The sequence below is a fragment of the Mus musculus genome, chromosome 7, assembly GCF_000001635.26.
Source record: "Mus musculus strain C57BL/6J chromosome 7, GRCm38.p6 C57BL/6J".
NCBI classification, from domain to species: Eukaryota; Metazoa; Chordata; class Mammalia; order Rodentia; family Muridae; genus Mus; species Mus musculus.
Window position 1 is genome coordinate 138910615 of NC_000073.6, and position 10921 is coordinate 138921535.

At 45.8% G+C, this 10921-nt stretch overlaps 1 pseudogene; it reads left to right on the plus strand.

The window, feature by feature from the left end:
- Positions 3755-4898, plus strand: Gm9358 (predicted gene 9358; annotated as a pseudogene).

A 10921-nucleotide genomic window follows, 5' to 3' on the forward strand; every position in this document is an offset into this window, starting at 1 on the left:
AGGTTATACGAGGGCCTTGCACATGCAAGTTCACTGCAGCTGAGCCATGTCACCAGACTGAATCTGATGTCTTTTTTTAGACAGATTCGCTTTGTAACCTACTCTGGTCTTAAACTTTTTTTCCTGCCCCAGCTTCCCAGTGGTTCCACCACTCTTAACTGAAAGCTTGCTTTCTTACAGTGCTCGGAGCTCTAGCCTAGGGCCTTCAGAACAATAAACAGATTCTCTGCTACAGACACCAAACCTTTGTCTCAACCCCCCAGGTGCTGGGATTACAGACATACTACCACACCTAGCAAGAAAAAAACAGCTGTGGTCCTGCTTGGTGACAGACTCTGTGTCCAGCAAGAAACAGCTGTGGTCCTGCTTGGTGATAGCCTCCGTGTCCAGCAAATCCAAGGGTTCAATCCCCAGCTTGCATAGATATGTGTGCCTGAATGACAAAGGGAAAGAGAAGGGTCTGGGAATTCTCTACACCAGTCTACTAAGAAAAGGAAAAACGAAAATGTGGATTTGAAGGGGTTAGGGATGTTATAAGTAGAAATTTATGTTTATCCTTTTTTTTTCTTTTTTTTTCTTTCTTTTTTTTTCTTTTTTTTTTTTTTAATGGTTTTTCAAGACAGAGTTTCTCTGTGCAGCCCTGGCTGTCCTGGAACTCACTCTGTAGACCACGCTGGCCTCGAACTCAGAAATCTGCCTCTGCCTCCCAAATGCTGGGATTAAAAGCGTGCACCACCACTGCCCGGCCCTTTTTTATTTTCTATGTATGTATGTATGTGTGTGTGTATGTGTGTGTATATGAGGCTATTTATTTATTACAGGGTCTCTCTAGGTCTCATGGAACTCACCATGTAAGCCAGGCTGGCATCGAGCTCTCAGAAAATCAGCCTGCGTCTGCCCCCTGAGTGCTGTAGACATATGTATTTTTAAGGAGAAAAGGTTGTCCACCTCTTTAGACCATTCAATAAAAAACAGGCAAAGGAGTCAGTTGTTTGTAGTGGAGCACCACGCCTTTAATCCTAGCCCTCTGGGAGGCAGAGGCAGGTGGATCTCTGTGAATTAGAGGCCCAGCTGGTCCACATGGTGAGTTCCAGGCCAGCTGAGTTACAAGGTGAAAGCCCGTTCAAAGGGGGGGAGAAAAGTGGGAGGTGGTGGCACGCATCTTTAATCCCAGCACTTGGGAGGCAGCAGAGGCAGGCAAATTTCTGAGTTCGAGGCCAGCCTGGTCTATGGAAAGCAGTCTGGGAAAAATCTAAGGTACCTGAGTGACTTTCCCAACTTACTCTCAACCCCATGGAGAGTCTCAGTGAATCTGTCCCTCAACGGCTGCAGTACCTCAGAGGCACTCCATTCATGACTAAGCAAATAATGCCAGTAGTGTGGCTCAGAAGCCTGGTGCATCTACCAACAACTTCTAGCCAGGCACACTTGGGATGTAGAGCCAGAAGGATCAGTTCTAGGCTGAGATTTACCCACATAGTGACTTTGAGGCCAGCCTGGACTACATGAAACCCTGTTTCCATAAGTAACTTACATAAGTAGAACAGGGGCCTCAGCAGGTAAAGGTGCTTGTCACCAAGTCTGACAACCCAAATGCAGTCCCCATGGTGGAAGGAAGGAGAGAACGGGCTCCCAATAGCTGTCCTCTGGCCTTCTCTTGTACCAAGGACATGCACATACAAACATTAATAGAATGTTTAAAATAAATTCAGAAAATGTTGTGATTGATTGAGATAGGATCTTACTGTATAGCCCTGGCTGTCCTAGAACTCACTATGTAGACTTGAACTCAGAGATATGCCTGCCTCTCTCTGGCTTTCTAGTTCTGGATTAAAAGCATGGTTCACATTGTGCTAATAATTTATTCTTTTGTTTTGGGTAGTTTTTGAAACAGAGTTCCTCTGTAACCGTGGCTTCTCTCTCTCTCTCTCTCTCTCTCTCTCTCTCTCTCTCTCTCTCTCTCTCTCTCTCTCTCTCTCTCTCTCTCTGCAGACTGACCTCAAACTCAGATCTCCCTGCCTCTGCCTCCTGAGTGCTGGGATTAAATGTATGTGCCACCACCCTGCTAGTAATTTATTCTTTAAAAAAATAATAATTAACTGGGGCTGGAGAGATGGCTCAGCAGTTAAGAACGCTGACTTCTTCCAGAGGTCCTGAGGTCCTGAGTTCAGTTCCCAGCAACCACATGGTGGCTCACAACCATCTGTAATGGGATCTGATGCCCTCTTATGGTGTGTCTAAGTACTCATATACATAAATAAATAAATAAAATCTAAAAAAAAGAAAAATATTTAAAAAAATAATTAACTGGATGTGGCAACTCCACCTATAATCCTAATACTCTAGAGGTCAGGGCAGGATCATCAGTTCATTAAAATGTATTTATCTATTTACACATGTGCAGAAATGTTCATGTCATGCTCATTGATTGATATCAGAGGGTGACTTAAAGGAGTTGGTTCTCTCCTTTCTCAGTGTGAGTCACTACTGACAGGTGCTTTTACCTGATGGGCCATTTTGACTACCTGAGCCATGCAGTAGATTCAAGTATAGGACAGAATACAGAAGTTAGTGAGACTTTGTGTCAAAAAGTAAAAGGGGGGTTGGGATACTCAGAATGTAGATGGCTTGGCTCTCATGCAGGAAGCCCTGGATTAAAAAAAAAAAAAAAAAAAAAGACTAAGTTTTGTGGCCCACACATGTAATTGAAGCATGATGTGAAAGGCAGGACAATCCACTGTTCAAGATCAAGTCCAAGTTACATGAGACTTAAAAAAAAAAAAAACAAAAAAAACTAAAGATGTAGTTCAGAGTTCAGTATAGATTTCTTCCCTTGCATGTGTCAGGATCTGGGTTCAATCTCTAACATTGGAGGGGGAAAAAAAAGCCAGGCAGTGGTGGCACACACCTTTAATCCCAGCCCTTGGGAGGCAGAGACAGGCCAGGGCTGAGTTCTGAGTTCAAGGCCAGCCTGGTCTACAGAGTGAGTTCCAGGACAGCCAGGGCCACACAGAGAAACCCTGTCTCAAAAACTCCCTCCCCCACAAAAAAGCAGAGCAATAACAGCCCCAAAACAAGAACCAAGTTATCCTAAATGGCATTCTCCTACATGAAAGCATTCATTTATTAATTACGTTTCTGAAGCAAGGTCTCACATGAAGCCAGTGCTGGACTCCCAACTCATGGGTGACCTCCACGACACCAGGATTACAACACTGGCTCTATGTGCCCAGATAAAGCACAGTCACTGGAACTTTGACAGTCACCAAAAAGAAACTCAAAAATAAATAAATGTGTTTACCAAATCCTTGGGTGGAGAGTATACAAACTACTAAGGTGTGAGGGGGTGGGGGTGGAATCTCTGGGTTTAGATGCCTTGGTCGAGTTCTGAGCCTGAGGGCAGGGAGGCTAGGAAGTCTAGATGAGCTATACATTCCTAGAGTTTTATCTTTAGTTCGGAGGTTGTTAGGGCAGATCTGCAGGTGGATAGTAAATACCTGCTACAAGGAGCTCAAGATAGCCCAAGGCCATTTTGGCTCTGACCTACAGCTTTCCATCTCCAGTTCAACATGTTCTCAGCCAAAGGCCAGGCATTGCCAGCACCTTTAATGTCCTAGGCTCTGCCTCCTTAGGACCTCAGCTCACAAGGCGTTATCCTAGGAATACACCTGTAAAAACAGCAGTTACAGGACTGGAGAGAGGCTCTCTGCTCCTCCCTGTTCCAGAGACAGCCTCATCTTCTTGTGCAGTGCCATCCTCGTTCTGTAGACAAGATGGTGAAGGTCAGTGGGCACCTGGTTACCAGGGTTGCCTACTGCTCTGCACTTGGCAAAGTGGAGATTGTTGCCATCAACAGCCCCTTCATTGACCTCAACTACATGTTCAATGTTCCAGTATGACTCCACCCATAGCAAATTCAACTGCACAGTCAAGGCTGAGAATAGGAAGTTGTCTTCAACAGGAAGCCCATCACCATCTTCCAGGAGCAAGATCCCGCTAACATCAAATGGGGTGATGCTGGTCCTGAGTATGTTGTGAAGTCTATCGGTGTCTTCACCACCACGGAGAAGGCTGGGGCCAAAAGGGTCATCATCTCCACCCCTTCTGCCAATGCCCCCATGTTTGTGTGAACCATATGACAACTCACTCAAGATTGTCAGCAATGCATCCTGCACCAACAACTGCTTAGCCCCCTTGGCCAAGGTCATCCATGACAACTTTGGCATTGTGGAAGGACTCATGACCACGGTCTATGCCATCACTGCCACTCAGAAGATTGTGGATGGTTCCTCTGGGCTGCCCAAAACATCATGCCTGTATCCACTGGTGCTGCCAAGGCTGTGGGCAAGGTCATCCAAGAGCTGAACAGGAAGCTCACTGGCATGGCCTTCCCTGTTCCTACCCCCAATGTGTCTATCATGGATCTGACATGCCGCCTGGAGAAACCTGCCAAGTATGAAGACATCAAGAAGGTGGTGAAGCAGGCATCTGAGGGCCCACTGAAGGGCATCCTAGGCTACACTGAGGACCAGGTTGTCTCCTGCGACTTCAACAGCAACCCCCACTCTTCCATCTTTGAAGCTGGAGCTGGCATTGCTCTCAATGACAACTTTGTGAAGCTCATTTCCTGGTATGACAATGAATATGGCTACAGCAACTGCGTCATGGACCTCACGGCCTACATGGCCTCCAAGGAGTGAGAAACCCTGGACCACCCACCCCAGCAAGGACACTGAGAGCAAGAGAGAGGCCCTAAGTTGCTGAGGAGTCCCTGTCCCAACTCAGCCCCCATCACTGAGCATCTCCTTCATAATTTCCACCCCAGACCCCCATAATAATAGGAGGGGCTTAGGGAGCCCTCCCTACTCTCTTGAATATCATCAATAAAAGTTCACTGCTCAGAAAAGCACTGGGCAGTGGTGGTGCACTCCTTTAATCCCAGCACTTGAGAGGCAGAGGCAGGTGGATTTCTGAGTTCGAGGCCAACCTGGACTACAGAGTGAGTTCCAGGACAGTCAGGGCTAGACAGAGAGAGGAACCCTGTCTTGAACTGCTTCCCCACCCCCAAAATAAATAAATAAATAAATAGATAAAAGTTGGAGATGCCTCACTGGTTAAGAGCAGTGGCTGCTCTTGTGGAGAACCCAGATTCAATTCCCAGAAGCAAATAGAGCAATGGTTCTCCATCTTCCTAATGCTGTGACACCTTAATAGTGTTCCTCCTCTTGTGGTGACCCCAACCATAAAATGCCTGCTACTTCGTAACTTTGATTTTGCTACTGTTATGAATCATGATATAAATATCTGATATGTAACCCCTGTGAAGGAGTCTTTCAAACCCCTAAAAGGATCATGACCCACAAGTTAAGAACCACTGGCATAGAATCATCATGAGAACTCCAGTTTCATGGATCCAACACCCCTTTCTTGTCTCCCTGGTTACCAGGCAAGCACATGATGCAAAAACATAGGTGTAGGCAAAACCAAACTCAGTAAGCTAAAAACAGGAGACCTATCTTGTTTTGTACTGCTTTAGTAGTAGTAGTAGTAGTAGTAGTAGTAGTAGTAGTAGTAGTAGTATGGTCGTATGTGTGTGTGTGTGTGTGTGTGTGTGTGTGTGTGTGTGTGTGTGTGTGTGTATGTGTGTGTGTGTGTGTGTGTGTTGGGGGGATTGCCGGTAATGGGGTTGGAATGTGGAGGTCAGAAGACAACTTTGTGCAGTCCACCCTCCCCTACTATATGTGGGTTCTAGAGACTCAAACTCAGGTCAGGAATTATTTTACCAGCCGGATCATCTTGCTGGCCCCCGGGGGACCTTTTTCTTCTCTAAATTACAGGGAAACTAGCTGACATGTTCATTTTGTTTCTTCTGCTTCCTTCAGTCCCTTTTAAAAGTCAACTCCTCTGCCCAGCTCACTGGCATACTTGTTCTATGTTATCATGAAGTGTAGCTTGACTCTAGAATCAAAAATAACAATGCCAGTTAAGATCTGTAAACAAGCAGGGTGGTAGTGCCGTGTGCCTTTAATCCCAACACTAGAGGGGCAGATCTCTTGAGTTCAAAGCCAGCCTGGTCTACAGAGTGAATCCAGGCCACCCAGGGTTACAAAGAGAAGCTGTCTCTTGAAAAACCAACAAAAAGCAGCTTTGGAAGACATGGTTTATTTTAGCTCATGATTCCAGGTTATGGTCCTATCATTGCCAGGGAGTCAAAGCGCGAGCTTCTGGCATCTAGTCACACCATCTCATGAGGAGAGAGCAAGGAGCGTGTGCAGCTAACGCTCACCTTGATTCCTCTATTCAGGTATAGTCTAGGGCTCTGTAGTGGCTATTCCTGGTTGTCAACTTGACAATATTTGGAATGAACTACAATCCGGAATTGGAAGGCTCACCAGTGACCCTTATCTGGAGGCTTGGAGATCCTTATCTGGATCTTGGTTTGAAGATCTTGAGCCATAGTGGCTATGGATTCCAGAAGATTGAATCTCCGAGTTTAAGGAACACACCTTTAATCTGGGCTACGCCTTTCATCTGGGATTAAAGGTGTGGTGGAACACACCTTTAATCTGGGCTACACCTTCTGCTGGAGACAATATAAGGACATTGGAAGAAGGGAGTCTAGCTCGAGCTCTTGCTCCTTCGCCTGCTTGCTGCATGAGACTGAGTAACTGCTAGATCCTTGGACTTCCATTCACAGCTGGGACTGAATCATTGTTGGGAATTGGGCTGCCGACTGTAAGTCATCAATAAATTCCTTTACTATCTAGAGACTGTCCATAAGTTCTGTGACTCTAGAGAACCCTGACTAATACAGGCTCCCAACCAAGAAACTATGCTTTGCACCTTCAGGCTGGGGCTTCCCACACCAACTAAGGCACTTAAGATAGTCCCTCACAGACATCCCCACAAGCCGAGCCCCACCTAGCAAATTCCTCACTGAGACTCTGGTCTCAGATGATTATAGATTGTGTCAAGTTGACAAGTAAGATTAACCATTGTGGCTGGAGAGGTGACTCAGAAGTTAAGAACACTAGACTATATCTTCTAGGATCTGGGTTCAGTACCCAGGGGCAGCTCGCAGCCACCTGTAACTCCAGTTCCAAAAGATCCAATGCCCTCTTCTAGCCTCCATAAGTGTAGCAGAATTTTCCCCCAATGAATTTAAGTAGTAATACAACAAGAAGCCTGTGACTGGGCAGTGGAGAAGGAAGACGGGTGAGGATTTTTAGAGATGGAAGAGAGCGGACAGAGAGGAGAAGGAAGGAAGATGGAGAAAGAGAAAGACAATCCAGATTCTGTGTGGCTTTAAAATATCATAAAAGGGCCGGGCATGGTGGCTCATGCCTTTAATCCCAGCACTCGGGAGGCAGAGGCAGGCAGATTATTTCTGAGTTCGAGGCCAGCCTGGTCTACAAAGTGAGTTCCAGGACAGCCAGGGCTAAAGAGAAACCCTGTCTCGAAAAACCAAAAAAAAAAAAAAAAAAAAAAAAAAAAATCATAAAAGGAAAGAATACTTGAGATAACATCTAATCTAGGCGGGCAGCTTGTATCATTATCAATTGGCTCTGAAATTATTGTGTGGGCATCTTGTGAATTGAGAATTTATTGATATATAAATCTGACTGATTAATTATAAGCTTCTAGAGTTTTGATTTACTGATTAAGGGAATTTGTGATAACTAGCCTAGGGGGTGGATGCTGAGAAGGTACAAGAGGCTCTGAGGCAGGCAATCCGGAACCTGGGGCTGGCTTAGAGGTGGCAAGACCGTTGGGGACAGAGAGCAGCTGTGTATTGCGTGGGATGATACCATTTTTTATTACGTCCCACAACACATAAGCAATACACATATGTGATGTGCGTACATGCATACAGGCAAAACACCCATGTGCACATAAAATAAAACTTTTTAAGGAAGGGGGCCCTGGAGAAATGGCTCAGCAATTTAAAAACTTGCTGCTCTTACTGAGGACTCCAGTTTGGTTCCCAGGACCAGATCAGATAGATCATAAATCACCTACAACTCTAATCCAAGAGGACCCTGCACCCATATGGCACACGCTTACATAGACATAGACACACCAAAAAGTGATTTAAAAATAATAAAAAGGGCTGGTGAGATGGCTCAGTGGGTTAGAGCACCCGACTGCTCCAGAGTTCAAATCCCAGCAACCACATGGTGGCTCACAACCATCCGTAACGAGATCTGACTCCCTCTTCTGGAGTGTCTGAAGACAGCTACAATGTACTTACATATAATAAATAAATAAATCTTTTAAAAATAAATAAATAAATAAATAAATAAATAATAAAACTAACCTTCACAGTAGCCCTCTCTGATAAACAGTGCACTTTTCCTGTATAAAGAGCCAGAATAATACTGAGGGTTTGCATGGCCACACTGGCCATGGCCTAATAATTACATAGTGAGGACCCAAGCAAAAAGAAGATAGGGTGTATGAGCCAAAGGTGGCAGAAGTGACAAATGTGACTTTGACCCAGCTGGGAGAAGTCCCGGGGCATTGGGGAGAAGGGGTTATAAAGAGGATGTTTATTTCTCTGTAGTGAAATAAACCAGAGGTGGGAACCTGAAATGAATTCAGCCCCTGCTGGCTGTTAGCAGGAGTTCTGCCTCTGATGTGGAGGTAGGAAGGGCAGTTCAGCTCCAAGGAGCCCTCTGAGTGGCTTCCGCCTTGCCTTTCTGGCAGGAGCCTCCTGCATCAGGCTGTACTGACCACTCTGTTCTGCCTCCTTCCCTCCTCTAGGAAAACACCCACTTTTCCAGGAATTCACAGTGACGCCTATGCCACGCCAAGTTATTTTTAGAAACTGGCGTGATGAAATCTTCAGAATTGTAAACAACATGCACACGCTTTAGGTCCCAAGTGTACTTGTGCAGCGTCCCAGTTGGCTGCAAAGTGAGATCCCCGGGGAAGGAAAGCAGCGTGTACTTTGATAAAAGCCTGAACTGTACTCGCCAGAGAACGTTCAAAACAGGAAGCAGCTCAGGCTCCGAGAGTCAGGCACAGCCGAGCTGGGGCTGGACAGTATCCCCAAGGACCGTCAGGGTGCGCTGGGCTGTGGCCGCCGCTGTTGTTTGTCCTTGGTCGGTCGGTGAGGCAATAGCTCCAGGCCTGCTTCACAGAGATTGCAGAAGTGGAGTAACAGGTCAGGTGGCCTGAGACCAACATGCCAACAACTGTCTCAGGACGAAACGTGCCCAACAGCACTCTGTCGTGTAGCCTCTCAGGGCACACGCCCATACCCATGCCCGTAGCCATATCGCCACTTGGTGGTCCTGGCGCGAGGAAATGGGAGGAGACTATCTTAAGGAAGAAAGGGCTTTTATAGGGAGGAAAGGTAGATACAAGGTGGCTGTGAGCCAGAAGATGGCACTAGGCAGTCGCCAGCCCCAGTGAAAGTGTCTCTTTTTTCCTCTTTCTGGAACATTTCAATTGACCTTGATCTCTTGAGGCAAGTTTCTGTCATTCCTTTTTACGTTTGTTTGTCTGCTTGCTTGATTTCTTGTCTCACTTTTTTTGTTTGTTTGTGACAGTATTAATATATAACCCAGTTGATCTTGAACTTGCAATCAGTCTTCTTGCTTCAGCTTCCAGAGTGCCAGGATCACAGTCATGTCTCACCGTGCCGGCTCAGGAAGAATTGCCTTTTTGTTTGTTTGTTTGTTTGTTTGTTTGTTTGTTTGAAATAGGACAGGAGCTCTTGTATCCCAAAATGGTCACGAATTCACAACGTAGTGGAGGATGACTTTGAACTTCTGATGCTCCTACCTCTACCTACTGAGTACTGGGATCAGAGTGTGACCACACCCAGTACATGGGGTGCTAGGGCATCAAACCAGGGCTTTGTTGATGCTTGGTTACTACACTCTACCACACTCCTAGCCCTGTCATATGCTTATTTTACAAAGACAAACTTTTCAGTTTTGTAGAAAGAGTAAGCATCAAGGAGAAAGATTTTCCAAATGCCCCTGACCACCCCCTACACACACACACATACACACACACATGCACATACACACACATACACACACATGTACACATACACACACATACATACACACACATAAATACACATACACACACATAAATACACACATACATACACACACATGTACACATACACACACATACAAACACATACACACACACATACACATACATACACACATACATATACACATACACACACACACACACACACACACACACACACACACACACACACACGTACACACGAGTTCCTCTATCAGGATCCTCACCAGAGCGTTTTTCTTTGTTAAACCACACAACTATGGAGTCACCAGTGGACCTGTGGTCCATGTTGCTTTTGCTGCCTGCTCTCTGGACCTGACTCATGCAGAATGGATTACCGTGTTAAGTCCCTGCCCTCTGTCTCAACATCCCACCCCCTGGTAACACCACTTTTTTTTTTTTCCTTTCTCTACAGACTTATCTTTTCCAGAATGGCACCGATAGGAGCCTACAGCATAACTTTTTCAGTCTGGCTTCTCTCAGTATTTGTTTTGTTTGTTTGTTTGTTTATGTTAGAAAGGGTCTCACTATGTAGCCCCGCCTAGTTTGCAACTCATGTAGATCCGGTTGGCCTTGAACTCACAAAGATTGGCCTGTCACCACTTCCTTGGTGCTGGAATTAAAGGTGTGTGCCATCATGCTCAGCCTAGACATGTATTCTCTGTTTTATATTCAAGATTTTTTTTCATGGGTATGGGTAAGTGTTATGCCTACATGCATGTCCATCTGTACCTCAGATGCATGAAGTGGACATGGAAGAGGACGCCGGAGGACGCCCTGGATCTTCATCAGATCCCCTGGAACTGAAGTTACAGAGTTGTGAGCTGACATGTGGGTACGGGGAACTGAACTCGGGTGTTTTCCAGTA